The sequence below is a fragment of the Rhinolophus sinicus genome, linkage group LG09 (assembly GCF_036562045.2).
Source record: "Rhinolophus sinicus isolate RSC01 linkage group LG09, ASM3656204v1, whole genome shotgun sequence".
Classification (NCBI taxonomy): domain Eukaryota; kingdom Metazoa; phylum Chordata; class Mammalia; order Chiroptera; family Rhinolophidae; genus Rhinolophus; species Rhinolophus sinicus.
In genome coordinates, this window is record NC_133758.1 from 72795118 (window position 1) to 72815594 (window position 20477).

General features: G+C 36.4%; 1 protein-coding gene and 1 pseudogene across 7 annotated transcripts in view; one reads left to right on the forward strand and one right to left on the reverse strand.

The window, feature by feature from the left end:
• The window catches only part of LOC109439248 (prostaglandin E synthase 3), a 37690-nt pseudogene extending 28965 nt beyond the window's left edge, over positions 1-8725 (forward strand).
• The window catches only part of MAGI2 (membrane associated guanylate kinase, WW and PDZ domain containing 2), a 1294930-nt gene that overhangs the window by 1044923 nt on the left and 229530 nt on the right, over positions 1-20477 (reverse strand). The gene's annotated exons all lie outside the window — the stretch shown is intronic.

Genomic DNA, 20477 nt, shown 5'->3' on the forward strand with positions numbered 1-20477 from the left:
CAATATAGTTTTGGAAAATATGAATATATGACACCAGAATCTCTAATATGTCAACTGATATGTGATTATCTAGATAATCTAGTAAATCATCTAGATATTTAGTTCACTCCATATTAAACACCTAAATATTTTGAAATACGATGTTCTTAAGAATACTCTTACCATTATATTAAAAGGACTGAGACCATATTTGCTCTAAAGAAGCAGTAATTCCTCCCAAGACAAATGTTAATAGTTGGAAGCGATTACAATTAGAATGGAATTTAAGTATTCAGAGGAGACTCTTAAGCGTTTACTTATGGGAAATTGGTGGCATAAATGAGAGTAAGATATGGGCCATCAGTGCAGGAGGTATTTTAAAAGAGCTGATCTGATCTGCCCTCTTTGATTTTCAACCTAATAAATAAAACATTGTAATGACTTTAAAATTTATAAATTATAGTTATGAAATTTTAATATAGGTAGCGGTATTACTTTAATTCTAATAATATATTTAACCTTCTGATTCTTTTTCAGAAAAGCAAAATTTATAAACACTTGCTTTACATTTATCCAAAAAGTAGTGTGTTGATGATCATTTCTCTTCCTATTTTGGCACTATCTAGAGTTGAGCTATTAAGAAATCAGACCAGTCCATATAAGGAAAAATACTACCAAATGTAATATCCATTACTAGCCTATCTTTATCCCCCATCCATCTACAATTTATATTTAGAAATGAACCTCCGAGAAACTGCACCATATGTTGGTGTATATGGAATTAGAAGACACATCTCTAATTCTCCGCAACATATTTTTTTCTCTGCAAAAATTTATTGGCTATAGGTACAGTATTTTAGATTTTGATTACTCTAAAGATCAAAGGAGCTGATAGATATGAAATGTGTTTTCGCTTAGGTGGAAATAGAAAATATCTCCATTTTACTGACAATGTTAAAAGATTTATGGTTGAACTATATGACAACAAATTTATATAGGAGAAAATAAAAGAAAAACATGCAAGTAAGATTTGCATGGTTGTGTATCACAGACAGACGTATATAGTCATTCTATTCTTTCCTACAAAGGATTCTTTAGATTGCGATTGTTCCATGGAGAAAAAAATATATAGGATTGAGATTCAGAAGACATAAATGTATAGAAAACAAACAAGTCATGTAAAGAGATTAGCATGTTTTTGTTTAATGAATACACACACATAATATTTTAGAAGGTGCTTCTACTAAAAGCATTGTTTGGAGATTGCCACTGTGCTGTGAAAGAATTTTGCATTGAGATTCACAAGACACCAGTTCAGCCTATAATTCAATTTGGGGAATTCACTTCACTAAAGCATTTGATTCCTGAGCTGTTAAATAATGAGGCTCTAATAAACAATCTCTGAGGTCCCTTCTCAGATCTAAGAAGTGCTAATATTCTATTTTAGCTTGTCAGAATTATCACCTTTCTTTTGTAAGAGGTTTATATAGTTTAAAGTTTATATAAGCAACGTATTAACAGTTCATAAAGAACAGAAATTAAATATAAATATAAAGGAAAACATTAAAGTAACAAATATCCTATGATCCAGCCACAGCCATTACTGGTTTGCGGTCTCCCAGACTTTTCCATATGTGTGTATATTATTTAAAACAATAACAAGGCTCTGTAACGTGCTTTTCATCCTAAATACAATGTAACAAACACCTTTCCATGGTATTACCTATGGACTTAGATAATTTTAAATACTTCATATGTATGCACAAAATATATTTAACCAATCCCTTTTTATTGGACTTTCATTGTTTGTAATTTTGTTATTATAATAAACTATAATGAATAACATGGTAGCTGTGTATTTTCTAATTTATCTGTTTCCTTGATATAAATGCACAGATTTGGGACATTAGTCAAAGAAGTAGATATTTTTATTTTAGTAATTTGATATATTTTTTTAATTAAATGTATTGAGGTGTGATTTCACTGATATGTGGTATATAAACCAAAAGCAACAAAAGAACAAGACAAAAAAAATTGATATATTTTGATAAATATCTATGCAGAAAGTTTGTCCTGATACAGTTCCACAGGCTGTATAGCAGAGGGTCTATTTCCTCAAAACAAAGATAATCCCAGGAGCTTCATTCCTGTTAATCTTTGCTATATTGATAGACAAAAAAAAGTACTCTACTCTTATTTCTATGTTCATTTCTTGGATTATTAGTGGGAACAAATGTGTCACTAAATGTTTGGGACACTTAATTTTTTAGTGAATTTCCTGTATGTGATTTTAGCCCATGTAAAAAAAAAATTCTTTATTATTTTGGAACATTTTTAGGTGTACAGAAAAGTTAAGCAGAAAGTATAGAGTTCTCATATACTCCTTTTCTTTCCCCACCACTTAGTTTCCCTATTACTAACATTTTGCAATGTGGTAGACTTGTTACAACTGATGAACTAATATTGATACATTATTTATTAAAGACTATAGTTTATATTAGGGTTGACTCTTTGTGCTGTACAGTTCTATGGATTTTGAAAAACATAAAATGCGATGTATCCATCATTATGGTATCATACAGGATAATTTCACTGCTTCCAAAATACTCTGTACTCGACCTACTCACCTCCTCCCGCCATCCCCTGCAGAAACCACTGATCTTTTTACTGTCTCCACAGTTTTGTCTTTTCCAGTTTGTCATATACTTGGAATCATTTTCAGATTGGCTTTTTCACTTAGCAATATGCATTTCAGTTTCCTCCATGTCTTTTCATAGCATGATAGCTCATTTCTTCTTAGCGTTGAATAATATTCCATTCTATGGGTATACCAGTTTGTTCATACTTTCACCTATTGAAGGACATTTTGGCTGCTTCCAGTTTTTTGCAATAATTAATAAAGTGGTTATAAACATTTGTGTTCAGGTTTGTGTGTGAATATAAGTTTTCACCTCATTTCAATAAATACCAAGGAACAAAATTGCTGGAGTTCGCATGACTATGTTAAGCTTTGTAAGAAACTGCCACACTAACTTTCAAACTGGCTGTCTGTACCATTTTGCATTTCCACCAGCAGTGAGCGAGAGTTCCTGTTGCTCCATATCCTTGCCAGAATTCTAATAGGTGTTCAGTGCTCTCTAGTCATTGTATCAATTTTCAATTCACTGATGACATGATGTTAATCATTTTTTTAGTACTTAATTGCCATTTGTGTATCTAATTTGGTGAAGTGTATGTTCCTGTCTTTTGCTCATTTTTGGATCAGTTTGTTTTTTTAATTTTGATTTCGCACAGTCTTTTTTGGTCATTCTCTTAATAGCCAATTAAAATTAGTAATATTAATAATTTTTCATATATGTTACACTTTATAACAACTGAAGCTTTTTTGTTTAGGTATGTGCTTGGTGTACCATTCTAAAGTTTCTAATTTCTTTGAAGACAAATTTTATCAATTCTTTTGTGTTTTCTGCCTATAGTATTTGTTCTGCAATTATATAAATATTACAAGTTACATGCTAACATACACTACTATGCTTTTATCACTTTTAAAACAATTTAATTCTTACTTGATCTGGAATAATTTTGATCTGTGAAGCACTTATTTTGCTCTTTAATAGTTATAAAGTAAACCAATGATATTTTTAAAAAATAAGGCACAAACTTTTTCTATTGATTAAAAATAACAACTTTTTTTATTCCCTCCCACACATGTGTAGGTATAATTCTGAATTCTTAATTTGTTCCACTGCATTCTCTGTTGATTTCTTCACCAGCATTACTTTGCTTTGAGTTTTGTGGAATAGTAATATATTTTAATTCTGAGTAGGGCAAATTCCTCTTTTTTGTTTTCATATTTTACTGACTAATCTGATACTTTATTTTTTCCACAGAAATTTATTTTGTTACTTTCCCATAAATTTCATTTTGGCTTTGATTTGGGTTATGTTAATTTATAGAATAATTTGAAAGAGTTGACATATTTTCAATGATTGGGTCTTCTACATATGGTGATGACATGTCTCAAATTATTCAAGTTCTGAAAAATATGTTTCAGTAAAATCATTTCCTGAAAATTATTTAAAAATCAAATCCGAACTATGTTGTTTTTTTCTTGCTATTATGAATGGTATTCTCCCAACAGAATGTTTCTAGTTTTTTTACGTCTTATGTTTTAACTGGAAACTTATAAGTTCTAACATGTTATTAGTTGGGTATAATGGTTTTCCATGAATATAATTACATTATATGAAAATAATTTTCACTCCACTTTTCCAGTATGCATGCCTTTTGCTTTTATTCCATCCTTTTGTTCGTTTCCCTAATTATATTGTTTAGCATTTCTAGGTCAATATTAAATGTATTTGGTTGGCATTTCTAACTTCTGACTTGATTGGAACTCTAAGGGAATGTATGATTCTGATGATTTGTGCCAAAAATCTTAAAAAATATTTTAAAAGTATCTTTTCAGTCCTAAGTTATAAAGATATTTTATGGTGACGAGATGTTGAATTTATCAAATATCTCTTCTCTGTACATAGGATGTTTTTAACTGATTAATGTTATAGGTATTAATCTATAATTATATTTTTATATCAATCTAACACATTGCTATAATACATAACATGCATTATATTAATTATACATAAATTAACATTATTTTCAATCTGTTAGATACATATTATTAATATTATAAATTGAGACCTTCCCTACCACACCCCCATTTAAAGTAATAAAACCTATACATAACCACCATTTCCTTTGGTTTTTCTGTGCCTTATTTTACTTTTTTCTACCAATACACCATCTGACATATTTTAAATTTTACCTCATTATCTATTTCTTGTTGGTTTCCCACAACTACTATAAGTTCCATGAGGGCAAGAATTTCTATCTGTTTTATTCACTGCTGTATATCAAGAACTTAAAACACCACATCTTATATAGTCAACAAATTTGTTGAATTAAATGAACATGATGCTGCCTTTATAAAGATGAATAAAAAAAGACATAGATTCTGCCTTCACAGAGTTTGTAACCCAGTAGAGGACAGACACAAACAGATATACAAAGAAATAAGTATCTTGCTGCAGGACAACCATCATTGAAAATTACCTGAAGTCTAGCTGAACCAAAGCCCTACAATTATGGACATAGAGAAGAAGCTACCTTGAGACTGGTAGGAGGGGCAGAGAAATGGACTGGGCTGGTCTCACACTTGTGTGTGACCATTAAGAATGGGGAGGGATATCTTGGCTGTGAGGGATGCCAGCCCTACACCAGGCCTCCTAGCCCAGGGTTCCAACATTGGGGAGAGAAGTCCCCATAACTTCTGGTTGTGAAAGCCAGCAGAAATTTTGGTTCAGTGAGATAGAAGGTGGCTGCAGTTCCAGGCATTCCTCTTAAAGGGACCACACATGAATTTACTCACTGACAGACTCACTCATTCTGAGCTCCAGCACTGGGGCAACAGCTCAAAAGGCATCCGGGACATACAGGGAGAAACTGAGTTGTTTGGCTCCAGGATGAGGACTGGAGGGGTAGTTTCTTGTGGAGGGAGGAGCTGGTGAAAGCCATTACTTCTTTGTTGAGCCCTCCTCCTCCCAGCATGCAGACCCAGGCAGCTGCATATGTGAGTCTCCATTAACCTGGCTAACATAGTTCGTTCCCCTGATTCCCTGAGACCCTGCCCCATCCAACTTTTGGGCAAACCCAAGCTGCTCCCAGTGGCTTTTCCTTTTAAACAGTCTGGTTTGGAGCATGCATTGGACTTTCCTAAAATCTCTCAAAGTTGCACAAAACCCAAACAAGCAGGTTCTGGCTTCAGCATGTCTAGTACCTCTTGCTGAGCAGCCCTAAAATCAGCACTAGTGGCAGCTGGCCTTAGTTCACAGCTTGGAGTCTCTAGGCACATCCAAGCCCAGTGCTTTGTGGTTCATGCCAGGTGGCCCCAGGTAGGGCACAGGCTGTGGCTGAACTTGGCCTGAAGTGGGTCTTCTCCCAAGAGGCCCTGGGGTTAGCATTCTCAGTGGCCAGCTTCAGAATGAACTGGAGCATCACCTAGCCACCTCCAAGAATGACACACCTATGGACAGACTGGGCAGTCATCAGAGCCCTGATGCAGCAAACCCTGCTCTGTAGGGTCAGCTCCTGCACAACAGCTCCTCCAATGTAGTCATGGTCAGTCCTCACAATCAATCATCCTGAGTGTGAATCCCTCCAATTGACTTGCAAACGCAACCAAGTCTTAATTACAACAGGCGGGCACAAAAAACCCCCACAAGGGACACATCTGGAAAACGCAGCTCTGGTGACCAGGGAGACTGCCACTGGGTCACAGAGGACACCTACTACATAAGGCCAATCTACCAAGATTGGAAGGCATAGTACCCCTACCTAATACATAGAAACAAACATAGGGAGGCAGCCAAAATGGGGAGACAAAGAAACAGATCCCAAATAAAAAACAAAACACAGCTACAGAAAAAGAACAAAAAATAATATGGAGACAATCTAACAGAGTTCAAACCACTGGTTATAAGGATGCTCAATAATCTCAGGGAGAACTTCAACAAAGAGATAGGAAACATAAAAATGGAGATAAAAAACATAAAAAAGAACCAGTTAGAAGTGAAAAGTACAATAACTGAAATGAAGAATGCACTAGAAGGAATCACCAGCAGACTAGACGAAGAACAAGATCAAATCAGCTATTTGGAAGACAACATAGCAGAAAACATCCGATGGGAAAAGGGAAAAGCAAAAATAATTTTTAAAAAAATAATGAGGACAGTTTAAAAGGCCTCTGAGACAACATCCAGTGTAACAACATTTGAATCATAGTGGTACCAGAAGGAAAAGAGAGAAATCAAGGGATTGAAAACCTATTTGAAGAAGTAATGACTGAAAACTTCCCTAATCTGGTGAAGGAAATAGGGATGCAAGCCCAGGATACACCAAGAATCCCAAAAAAGATGAACCCAGAGGCTCAATCCAAGAAACATCATAATTAAAATGCCAAGGTTAAAGACAAAGAGAGAATGTTAAAAGCAGTAAGAGAAAATCAGTTAGTTACCTACAAGGGAGCTCCCATAAGATTGTCAGCTGATTTCTCAATAGAAGCTTTGCAGGTCAGAAGGGACTGGCACAAATAGTCAACGTGATGAAAAGCAACGACATACAACCAAGATTACCTGGCAAAGCTATCATGTAGCATTGAAGGAGAGATAAAAAGCTAATCAGACAAGAAAAAGCTGAAAGAGTTCATCACCACCAAACCAGTATTACAAGAAGTGTTGAAGGGACTTCTTTTTGAAGAAGGAAAAAACAAAAAACAAAAATATGAATAATAATATGGCAATAACTATATATATATATATATATATATATATATATATATATATATATATCAACAATTACTTTAAATGTAAATGAATTAAATGCTTCAATTAAAGATAGGGTGGCTGAATGGATAAGAAAACAAAACCCTTACATATGCTGCCTACAAGAGACTTACTTCAGATTGAAAGACACACATAGACTGAAAGTAAAGGATGGAAAATGAAATTTCATGAAAATGTAAACAAACAAACAAAAAAGCTAGGGTAGCAATATTTATACCAGGCAAAATAGACTTTAAAACAAAGGCTATAGCAAGAGGCAAAGAAGGACCCAGTAATCTCACTTCTGGGTGTTTAACTGAAAAAGTCCAAAACACTGTGTTGAAGGGATATGTGCATCCATATGTTCATTGCAGCATTGTTTACAATGGCCAAGATGGGGAAGCAGCCTGAATGTCCACCAATGGATGAATGGATAAAAAGTAGATGACATATATATATATATATATATATATATATATATATATATATATATATATATATATATATTGGAATATTACTCAGCCAGAGAAGGGAATGGGTTCTCACCATCTACAGTGGCATGGATGGAGCTGGAGGGCATTGTGCTGAGTAGAGTATGTCAGACAGAAAGACAGATGCAGTGTGATTTTGCTTTTATGTGAAATCTAAACAAAACAGATGAACTCATAGATATGGAGAATATTTTGATGGTTGCCAGACAGTAGGGAGGTTTGGGGATGGGTGAAAAGGGGAAGGGATAAAGAAGTACAAATTGGGAGGAAAGACCACATTGGGGAGAAAACACCAGAGTGGCCACCAGAGAAGAGGTGACTGCTCATCACCTGCCACGGGAGAGGCCCACTCACCCGTTCACCCACCCCCCTGACCGATTCATGATACAGCCTGCTTCTGCAAGTGATATGGGACTAAAGTGATCAAAGGGACTATGTCTTCATTGAATTCTGTGTTGAAGACAGTAAAGATGTTAATGTAAATTTTGAAAAATCCAAACTTACATGCAGTTGTCTTGGAGGAAATGATAATTTTAAACATTTAAATGAAATGGATCTTTTTCACTGTATTGATCGAAATGATTCCAAGCATGAAAGAACGGATTGATCAATTTTATGTTGTTTATGAAAAGGAGAATCTAGCCAGTCATGGCCAAAGTTAACCAAAGAAAGGGCAGAGCTTAATTAGCTTAATGTGGACTTCAATAATTGGAAAGAGCGGGAAGACGATTCAGATGAAGACATGTCTACTTTGGATCATTTCTCTGAGATGATGAACAACATGGGTGGTGATGAGGATGTAGATTTACCAGAAGTGGATGGAGCAGATGATGATTCACAGACAGTGGTGATGAAAAAATGCCAGATCTGGAGTAAGAAATACACTCACTGGATTTTGAGAAAGAAAACAACTTCTCTGCAGATTTCAGAACTGAGAATCCCTGAGTTGATAACTCTAAAGGCAGATGCTGTATTTGCTTCTTTTAACCCATTTTCAACCTGTTTGTTTTCTTAAAGCCTTCACTAAGGGTTGATATACCATTGTATGGGGCAATTTTAAGTCAACTGAGGCAATAACGTTATGCATGGACATTTCCCAGAATGCAATGACACTCTCAAGGTCCTAGGCAATTGATACAGCAGTAGCGAAAGATGAAAACAGTTCACCTAAGTCTCCTTTATTTCATAACAGAGATACTGAAGTGATAGGAAGCTCTTGCCTTACAGAAAGACAACTAAGTTTTAGGTTTTAGAACATGGACTCAAACTGGCTGAAACAAATTGGTTGATACCTTAAACTGGTAACCTGTTATATTCATCAGGATTGTTCCAATAAAGTTCGATTTTTCTAAAAATTTACTTCACATTATTGTACATAAGGGATCATGTGGCAGTGATCCAGATGTATCTTAGCTAAAACTAGTGAATGTCCTAACTTAGATGGTTTCTGAAGCCTGTACGTTTGGTATTGTTTGACCCTGAAACGTCTATATCTCTTAGCATGGAGGACAAAGAAAGGCTGTACATTGTGGCTTGAGAGTCTGTATATTTAGGCCAAATTTGTATTTGCACTGTCAGTGTTGCAAATGAGAGAAAAAATGTTACTACGCTATTGGATTTTTTATTTTTTTGATTCAGCTTGTACCAGGCTGAAAACCTCAATTTATGTTCATGACGGTGGGATTTTTTTGTTTTAATGTCTACATTCTTTCTAATAAACTGTTGGAAGACTTCTTGGTTGTCCTTTTAAGTGTCTGCTGTCCACTTTACTGTAATTTCATGTATTACCATTTACTGGAACAGAGTTATTTTTACTTGAGTAAGAATTTGGGACTATTTCTCCGTATGAAAAAAGAGCCATGCTATAATGTGACAGGAAAACTTTTAAAAGTGGACCTGTAATAGAAAATTAGATGCAATTTGCAACAGTTGGAAAAGAAAGTGTTGTGATTTGATTAAAATAAAACTAAATGTGTTGTCCTCCTCTAAAAAAAAAAAAAGAAGTACAAATTTGTTGTTTCACAGTAGTCATGGGGATGTAGGCTACAGCATAAGGAATATAGTCAATAATATTGCAATAACTATTGTGTCAGATGCATATTAGATTTATTGGGGTGATAGATGGGAGGGGGATTTGGGGGCAGGGTTGAAAAGGTGAAGGGATTAAGAAGTACAAATTGATAGTTTCAAAATAGTCATGGGGATGCAAGTAAAGCACAGGAAATATAGTCAATAATATGGTAATAACTATGTATAGTGCCAGTGGGTACTAGACTAGTTAGGGGGATCACTTCTTAAATTATATAAATGCCTAACCGCTATGCTGTACACCTGATGAATATAAAATAATATTGAATCTGAACTGTAATTAAAAATTTAAAAAGAGGGGAAAAGGTGAAAGGGAATATGAGGTTCAAGTTTCCAGGTGTAAAACAATTAAACCATAGGGATGTGATGTACAGCATGGGGAATATGGTCAATAATATTGTGACAGCATGATAAGGTGTCAGGTGGTTGCTGGACATATCATGGTGATCACTTCTTTAGGTATACAAATGTTCACTAACTGTGGTGTACACCTGAAACTAATATAATATTGTATATTACCTACGTTTTAATAAAAATCTTTTAAAAAACGAGTATGTTACCATATTTGTAGAATAATATACAGGAAGGGACTGGGATGCTGCAATAACAAAGTTTGGGGGATGTGAGGGACTTCCACTTATAGAGTGATTAGGAAATGCCTTCCTGAAAATGATCATCCAAGAAGAGAGATAAGTACATGTGAAGGCCCTAAGGCAAGAAAGAGGTCCTCAGAGTCTAGGAAAATACAAGAAGGCTGGCATGTGGCTGAAGCATTACTGGAGGTAGAAGAAGGGGATAAATTTGCCTTACAAGCCACAGTGAGGAGTTTGGATTGTATTTGAAGTGCAGTGGGCACCCATATACAGCTTTAATCATGGAAATGAACTGATGGGATATATATCTTAAAAAGCTCCCTCTGTCTCCTTTGTGAGGAATGTATTGGGGGGCATGGGAAAGAGAGGAAGTGGCAAGACCAGTTAAGAAGCTCTTGTAGTAGTCTAGTCCAGTAATCAGGATTCCCTGGCATACAGTGAGGGTAGAGGATACATTAATTAGATTTGAAATCCATCTGGGAAGCAGAATACCCAGTGCTTAGTGAATAACTGGATGTGGGAGATGAGGGAGATACAGCAATTATAAATACCTCTCAGATTTTTGGTTCAGCAAATTGATATATAGTAGGGCAATTTTTCAAGATAGGAAAAGCTGGGGGAGAATTCAGATCTTAAAAATTCAGCTCTCCTTGCATTCATGAAACAATCCCTGCTTAACCAAGACATTTTATATATCGTTTGATTCTCGGCCTTGTTTTTCAAATTGAATTTATAACACAAACTTCCTCTACCCAGACATTACCCATGAAAGCTGTGTTACATATGGTTTCTAGAATCCTCCTCCTCTGAAGACGTTGGTAATACAAATCTGAGAAAGTTACATACATTGTAGGAACTTATGGTCCAGTGATTCCAAAACGTCCAACCTGCATGGGACGTTGTTAAGGAGGCAGGTTCCTCGATACTCATGTACCAAAAGCTCATCATTTGGTTGTGAAAATACAGGTTTTAATCATTTGGTCTTTGAGAAGCTATTCAACTCAGGAAAAACATATCTGTCCTAAACGCAGTTGCTTTATTAACTTTAAAAGAGTTCAGCATTGATAAAAATAATTTGTTTTCAGAAATCTTTATTTTCTATATAATAAAGCCCAAACTTAGCCTAAATTCATTGTTCCACTTAACGTTCCAATGAGCTTTTCTCTTGTATGCTTCATGTATTCTAAACTCCTACTATGCAGCGTGGCTGATAAATTGGTAGCACTGACAGTATCTGAGAGATTGTTAGAAACGTAGAATCTAAGGCCCCATTCCAGACCTACTGAATCAGAACCTGCATTTTAACAAGATCTTCAGGTAATCATATGCACCTTAAAATTGCAGAAGCACTGTTCTAAAGGACAAACTGTTTTTTATGTGTGACGCCTATTCACTTCTAATTTCCTGTGCATTTACATATACTGTTTCCTCCACCTGTTTTCATTTTATCTCAAAATGTCCAAATTCTGCTTCTTTATATTTATTATTAAGTATGTTGTGTTTTCCTTGGTCATTATTATCTGGCTTTTCCCATTATATTTTAACTGATTAACTTTATTATGTAAGAAATTTGTCAATTTTTCAGTGTTTCTTTTTAACTTAATGAAGTATCTGATTTGTTTCATGGTTTTTACTTGATTTTAACTAGTTTTCCCAGTACATAATCATATAAATTGCACATAAGAGAAAGCAGCCCATTTTCTCTTCTAAACTCCCTTACATGTATGAGTTTTTTCCCTATAATTTCCACTTTCTACCGTATGAGATAGTTATGACTACAGATGTTTTATCTCCACCTCTAGATGTCCTTTAAAGTGAAGGTTCCTGTGATTAATATTTGTAATCTCCATAATATTGTGCTTGCACATACATGATGCTGAATAAACATTAGCTGATTGAATGAATCGATGAACAAAGAGCATATACGCATGGTCCAGTCATTCTAAGGTTCCCAGCTCTGATCTAGGCAATCTTTAAGTCAATGCCAAGGTTCCCAAAAGATAAGTGTTTCCAGGAAGCCTGAGTTTCACCAGGGAGGCACATGCTGAGGTAGCTCAGCTAGAACACATCTGTATTCTGTGTGTCAAAACATCTCATTGTGATGGTGACTATATGTTGACCATGGGCCAGAAAACAAAAAAATCAAACAAACAGTTGAAGCAAAATATACAGTGTAATTAAAATAATCATGCTTCTAGACAATAACTTCCCCAGTATGCTTCAGTAAGTGTAGGATACAGTATTTGGGGGTTCTCCTAAACTTGTGCCATTTATCATGTCAATAAGGTCTATCATTCCATGGGCTAGACAAGTCTTATTTATTTCACATTTGGAGGAGACAAATTCTTAGATCCTTAACTTTAATGTTTTGTCCTTTCTTTTCTTCTAGGAGGGCAACAAAACTAACTGTTATGCTTGCTCTCCTGTTTCCAATGAGTAAGTCAGATGTCTAGCGTCTTATGTCTGAAGGCTAGCATGTTACCAAATTTTGTAATATGTACTGAAACAGAATAAGATAAATATTGAATTCTAAAGTAGTACTGTCTGATATTTTATTATGGCTCACAATTCAGTCTCTGGAACAGAATTATGAATACGGTTAGTCTCAACAGAGCACAAACAAGATGTCTCTAAGGCTTGGTATTCAAATTTCTACAGATCATTGGCTTCTCCAGTGAATATTAGGGTTCACATACTACCTTTTTCTAAGTCAGAGCAGTAGTTTCAAATAAAAAGTATCACTTAACAGTGGCCTTCATCAATAGAGTGAGAGTATGGCTTTATCAAAGTCGAACTTTAACCACTGATTCATTTTAACGTTTGATTAATTTCTTTTATCTCTCTTCAGTTTACTTTTTTCCTGAAAACTATGCTGGACATTTTTGTTTTTAGGATTACTGTCCTGGTGTAGGTGTCAAATACTTAAAGCCACTTTAAAAAGATTCTATGAAAATACTTATCAACATGTTTTGGAAGTCTCTTCTCTATGTTACTTTATCCTCTAGGAGGACATGGACAAGCAGCGAAGTCTTACTGAAATACAGGCAAAGTGTTCCTGGCAGGACCAGGGCCCAGCCCCTGGCCATGTGGCCTGTGTAGTGGCATCACCAGGCTCTGTCCTCAGAAAGGGCCCAGGTCGGTGTAATACTCTTCTGTGGCCATCTTAAAATTCTTCATAATTTTATCTTTGAACTTGCGTTTTATAATTGAAACCTGGTTGTACAATGACACATGGCCATGAGCCGAGGAGAAATGTGCAATACACGTGTCTGCCCCCATTTCCGGCTGCCCCATTCACCCAAGGGCTCATGGAACCCCATGAGCACAGAATTCTGTTATCCCACAATGTGTGTGAGCTCAGCAAGAGCACAGCCAGAGCATGTGGAAAATGTGTCACGTCTGTGGCTGAGTAAGTAAGGGTGTTGACAGCCCAGAGAGGTGATGTTTTCCATATCAACCAGAATTAACTTTGAATGCAGAAAGAAGACAATGGTGTGCTAAGAAACTGTGAATGACCAAGAACCTTATTGCAGCCTTTCTTACTTGTATTACGTCCATTTAGTAGCCAATCGCTTATGCTGAAAATGATGATAGAAAAGGAAAAAAGAAAGATAGGGCAACCTACAGTTCTTTTTTCCTTCCAGTTCTTCCTTATTCATCAATAAAACAAAAGTAAAAGTTGTGGGTAGGATGCGAACATATCAAGAAGTGAAATACAAACACTTGAGTTAATTTTGTGTAGCATTTCCACAGTTCTGGTAAGAGTGAAATACATATGCATGTATATGCTACAGGATACAAATTATGTAATTTCAATGATTCTGCATATACATTAAATGGTCCTATATTTGCATTTAAAACTGACATTGCACAGTGCAAGATAAATTTTAAATTAGAACATTAAACAGCAAATTTTAAGAAACCATTTTGATAATTTGAAAGAGGGATTGTGGAACACAGCAAAAAAGCATCATGTTTTACCATGTTTAACACTTTGCCCCCTGCTGTGGTCCTTGGATATGATTGCTGTATTAGGGAATGTGTATATATGTATGTGTGTATTTGTGTGTAGATCACATTGTTCTCACAGAGGATAAAACGGTTATTATTTTTAGGATTTTCATTACAAAGGGCAGAGTCATTCTTAGGGCATTGTAAATTGGCTCTGTTTCTGGATATGATGGGCGAGGGGAGGAAATGGGAAAGGGCTCTGATGAGCCATCAAAAATGGGTCCCACTCCTTAATTGATCAAGCAGAATTTTTTTTTTTTTCCCCAGGAACTAGTGTTCTACCTAACACATTTGGAAAAGGTCATTCTTAAATGGTATTCAGATAATTGGAAAGTTGAAACGACCTCCTACAAGTGAGCCATTTATCCTTTTCTTGCTGACAAGGTAGGCCTCAAATATATTTATCGCCTCTTTATTACTGAAAAAATGTTGAATATCAAAAGGAGGACAAACATCTTGCTAGATTCTGGTTTTACCATTTCATTGTAGATTTGTAAGAACAACTGTAAAGCTATAATTATTACCCTTCCCTCCAATTAAAGATCCCACCAAAAATAAGATAAACTTTCTTTTGGTCTCTTTTGAAAAGTCTAATTTTCTCCCAGGAAATGTCAATTTTGTTGCTTTCTAAGTTGTGGGAACTAATTTTGTAACTTAGTGGTTATTCTCATAAGCATTCACAAATGAAACAACTGTTTTAGAACAGTCATGAATTTTAATGTATGCACTCGGTGTTTTTAAAAATGAAAAGCTAATTCCAATAGGAATAGACTGAATTATTTATGGAGGATGTATTGATTACTTCTGGAATCAGATTTTCTCTTCTGCCCCAGCACTCAAATTCCTTTACTATATTTAATCCAGTTAAAAAGGTTTTTGCACTTCTTGTGTGCCCCATACATTTAATATTTTGTTTCATAATTTAAAGATGTAGACATTTTAAAGATAAAGTTGACATCTAGCTTATTGGTGTTTGAATAAAATCTTTATTGGACATTAGGGAGTGGGAAAAATAAAACACATTTCTTCTATATGTTCAGTTTGAAGATGACTTCAGAAAAGAAAAATAATATCCTGCACACTTGGGCAACCGTTTGCTAGTGGTAAAGGTTACGAGAATTAATGGAGAGAATCAAATGCCATTTAATGGGACATCGATGAGAAACATCACACTAAATTATCAATTTGCGCTATTAATAAAAATGATATAACATTTTTAGTAAGACATGACCAAAGTTCATGTAGGAGAATCTTTTAGGTAATAAGTAATATAGAGTTAAATATTAGAAGGCTATTGGACCTAATGACCTTTTTTGATCCTTCTAATTCTTTTATTTTATGAATCCATTACCACTTTCCCTGAAGGGATAATTAACAACACCTGGGAACCTGATTTACTGACATTGTTCTTGGCAGGCACCAGAAAAGCTGCAGTCACCTAGCCATCAAACCCAATGTGGCCAGATGTTCTGCATCAACTAACTACCAACACGTTTAAACAGATACCCCTGACTAATGCGGTGGTAATGAAAGCCTCTCTTACAAATGAAAATCAGACGTGCACATATCCTGACATCTGTGAGTTCATTACAACAACTGAACTTTTAATGACAATTAACTGCGTTTTTCACAGGCCCAATACTGCTCCCTTGTTATAAGGTAATAGACCGTATTCCCAGAAAGCCAGAAAATGCAGGGAAAGGAAAACACACAAAACCTTGTAATATAAATAAAATATATATGGTGAAAGTGGTGTTAAAAAGGGAAATGCATTTGTATTTTGGAATTAAAAGCAAACAATTTATAATTATGTCTATTTTGAAAAATTCAAAAGTGATTAAATTAGCCAATCAAACTACAATGAGACAAGCTTCTTTCCTCTCCCTTCGCTTCGTGCTCTCAGCTCTGGCTGCTAGACCTGGAATGGAGAGTCTGCTGCCTTTCTGTTGAGGAGCAAAGAGTCATGTCCTAATCCCTCTGGGGTGCTGCATGTTTGCAATGTTTATTCTGTTGCCTTTCAGAGCATTTCTCCTTTATGAACTCTTTCTTTAAAAGGCATATTAGATTAATATCTACTTCCTCAACCAGCACTGATGTTACCAATTTTTTGTAAGATGTAAGACACCAGAAAGTAATACCAAGTCATAAAAATATTGTCATATTTTCCTTGCTTTTAAAAACATTTGATAAAGTAATACATGTACATAGCTTACAAAAGATATCAAATGCCAACTGTCCCGCTGTGGTTTCAATCATTTAAAATGTTTTCTAAGGCTCAGAAATTCAACATGGCAGAGTAGATAAACACTGTGCTTACCTCCTCCCATGAACATATCAAAATTACAACTAAATTACAGAACAACCAACCTGGAGAACCATCTGACATCTAGAAGTTTTATAACTAGGGAAGAAACCACGTCGGGACCAGTAGTGGGGCAAGATGAGAAATGGGCTCACCCCAAACCTCTGTGTGGTGGTTGAGAATCCAAAGGGATATCTTGGCCATGGAGGATCCCCCCAGAGGATCAAGGGACCCCAGCCACACACCAGTATTCCCAGCCTGGAGTAGTAGTGCCAGGAAGAGAAGCCCCCACAATATCCGGCTGTATCAAACAGTGGGGATTCCAACCATGCAGGTGGGGTGGAAGGCTGTGGGAAACTCAGACGTCCTCTTAAAAAGCATGCATCCGGACTCACTCTCAGGCACTCACCTTGGCCTCCAGTGGAGGGACGGTGACACCGGGAGCATTGGAGACATGGGGAGAGACTGAGTTGTATAACTTCAGGGGAGACGGCTGGAGGGACAATTCCTGTTTCCCCTATGTGGGGTGATTCTCTTGTTCAGCTGGCAGGCAGACTCCACCTTTCCTGTGTTGAGCCCACCCCCACAGGCCGAATCTGAATCTGATTGGCCTAGTGAGCCCCGCTGCCCCACCCGGCTGACTCACTGGGAACCACTTCACGCAATTTGCATACAGCAGGAGGCTTTATCAGTGGCTGAACCCTACAGTAACCAGCAGATGGCAGTGGGTATCAGTGTCCTGGCTTTTTGTAGAGCTACCCGACCCAGTACTTTTGGCAGCCATCCTTGGGTCACAGCCTGGTCTCTCCCACACACCTCCAGGTATAGCAGAGGCAACAACCAACTGTGGATTGCTTTGTAGCTCCTAATGGGTAATCCCCAGCTGGTTACAGGCAGTGAGTGACCTGGACCTGCACCAGAGCTCTCCCAAGAGGCCCCAGAACCAACATAACTGGAGGATGGCTCATGACAGCAGAGCACCACCCAATTAGCCCACAGTGGCACACGAAAAGGGTGGTCTCAACAGTCACCAGAGCCTACTGGGGCAATCCTGTTCCATGGTGTAAGCACCCCATATAGCAGCCCATAAGCTGTGGATTTGGCCAAACCCCACAGCCAGTCAGCTTGAGGGTCAATATCACATACTGCCGTGCCAACAGCAATCAAGTCTCAACTATAACAGGAGAGAACAGACAACCAACACAAGGGACACTCCTGGAGCACCTGGCTCAGGTGAACAGGGAGACTATTGTACATAAGGGGACCCCACTGGACTCTTACTACATAAGGTCACCTGGCAAGGCTGTGACACAGCTGTCCTACCTAAAACATAGAAACAAATACGGAGAGATAGCCAAAATGAGGAAACAAAGAAATATATCCTAAATGAAAGAACAAAAACACTACAGAAAAAGAACTAAAAGAAATGGAGGCAAGCAACCTACCAGATACAGAGTTCAAAGCAATGGTTATAAGAGTGCTCAAGGAACTTAGTGAGAACTTCAACACAGATATCAGGAATAAAAAAATGAACATAGAAACCATAAAAAAGAACCAGTCAGAAGTGAAGAACACAATAAATGAAATGAAGAATGCAGTAGAAGGAATAGTCAGGAGACTAGATGGAGCAGAGGATCGAATCAGCGATTTGGAAGAGAAGCTAGCAGAACGGCAAAAGGAAAAAAGAATCCCCCCAATGAGAATCGTTTAGAGACCTTTGGGACAACATCAAATGTAACAACATTTGCATCATAGGGGTACCAGAAGGAAAACAGAGTAGCAAGGGATTGAGAACGTATTTGAAGAAATAGTGACTAAAAACAGAGAGCCCTCCAAAAGATGAACTCAAAGAGGTCCACATCAAGACACATAATAATTAAAATGGCAAAGGTTAAAGACAAAGAGGGAATTTTAAAAGCAGTAAAAGAAAAACAATTAGTTACTTACAAGGGAGCTCCCCCAAAAGATTGTCAGCTGATTTCTCAACAAAAATTTTGCATGACAGAAGGGATTAGCACAAATAGTCAACATGATGAAAAGCCAGAACATATAACCAAGATTACTCTACCCAGAAAAGCTATCATTTAAAATCGAAGGATGGATAAAGAGCTTCCCAGACAAGAAGAAGCAAAGGGAATTCATCACTACCAAACAAGTATTACCCAGAATGTAAGAGGGACTTCTTTAAGAGGGGGAGAAAGAAAAGGCAAAAAATTGCATAATAAAATGGCAATAACTACATATCTATCAGCAATTGCTTTCAATGTAAATGGATTAAATGCTCCAATCAAAAGATAGGATGGCTGAATGGATAAGGATAAGCTGCCTACAAAAGACTCATGTCAGATAAAAAGACACAAACAGACTAAAAGTAAAGGGATGCAAAATGGTATTTCATGAAAAAAAAAAAAAAAAAAAAGCTGGGGTAGCAATACTTACATCGGGCAAAGTAGACTTTAAAACGAAGGCTATAACAAGAAACAAAAAGGACCCAGTAATACCACTTATGGGTAATTAGCCAAAAAAACCCCAAAATGCTACTTCGAGGGGACATGTGCACCCATATGTTCATTGCAGCATTGTTTACAATGGCCAAGACGTGGAGGCAGCCTGGGTGTCCATCGATGGATCAATGGGTAAAGAGGAAGTGGTACATGTATACAGTGGAATATTGCTCAGCCGTGGTAGGGAATGGGATCTTGCCATCTGTGGTGGCATGGATGGACCTGCATGGTATTGTGCTGAGTTGAAAGACAATTGCAATGTGATTTCACTTATATGTGGAATATAAAGAACAAAACAGATAAACAAACAAGACTGAAACAAGCTCATAGATACAGAGAATATTTTGATGGTTGCCAGATTAGAATGAAGTTTAGGGGATGGGTGGAAAAGCAAAAGAAAATAAGAAGTATAAATTAATTGTTACAAAGTAATTGTGGGGATGTAGGGTATAGCATAAGGATTATAGTCAATAATATTGTAATAACTATGTATGGTGTCAGATGGGTACTAGATTCAGCTGATAGATGGAGGGGAATTGGAGGACAGGGTGAAAAAGGTGTAGGCATTAAGAAATACAAATTGGTAGTTATGAAACAGTCGTGGGGATGTAAAGTAAAGCATAGGGAATATAGTTGAAAATATGGTAATAACGATGTATCGTGCCAGGTGGGTACTAGACTAATCAAGGTGACCACTTTTTAAGTTATGCAAATGTCTAACCACTATGCTGCACACCTGAAATTAATATAAAATAATATTGAATATCAACTGTAATTGAAAAATTAGAAAGTGAGGGAAAGGGAAGGGGAATAAGAGTTTCAAATTTCCAGGTATAAAACAAGTAAGTCATGGGGATGTAATGTACAGCATAAGGAATATAGTCAATAATATTGTGACAGCATAGTATGGTGTCACATGGTTGCTGGTGTTATCATGGTGTTTCTTTAGATATATAAATGTTGAACAACTATAGTGTACACCGAAAACTAATATATTATTATATGTTAGCTATATATTTTAAATAAAAATCCTAAAAAATACAATAAAATAAAATGTTTTTTATAGTATTTACTGCATATTTTTCAATATTTTTATCCTATTATTTGTTTATGTTTAGGCACTAGTGACT